Source organism: Clarias gariepinus, chromosome 2, assembly GCF_024256425.1.
Source record: "Clarias gariepinus isolate MV-2021 ecotype Netherlands chromosome 2, CGAR_prim_01v2, whole genome shotgun sequence".
Classification (NCBI taxonomy): domain Eukaryota; kingdom Metazoa; phylum Chordata; class Actinopteri; order Siluriformes; family Clariidae; genus Clarias; species Clarias gariepinus.
Genome location: NC_071101.1, coordinates 37,004,580 through 37,004,833, shown reverse-complemented (window position 1 = coordinate 37,004,833; position 254 = coordinate 37,004,580).

The window sequence follows — 254 nt, the reverse complement described above, 5'->3', positions numbered from 1 at the left end:
TTTCTCTGGGATATATGTGTAAATATTTTACAGAAAATCATTTTATACTGATGAACACAGCGACACCATTTGGGAATAAGAAATCTGTGGAATAAGATTTTGTTTGTTTTTGTAAGATGCATGCATTGCCCAGCCGAAAGAGAAAAAAAAAAGTCACCATTTTGGAAGGGTTAAATTACTGATTGAGAACAGTTAAGCAGATTTGAAATGACTGAAATTGTGTTAAAAAACTCAACACATTATTATGGATGTTG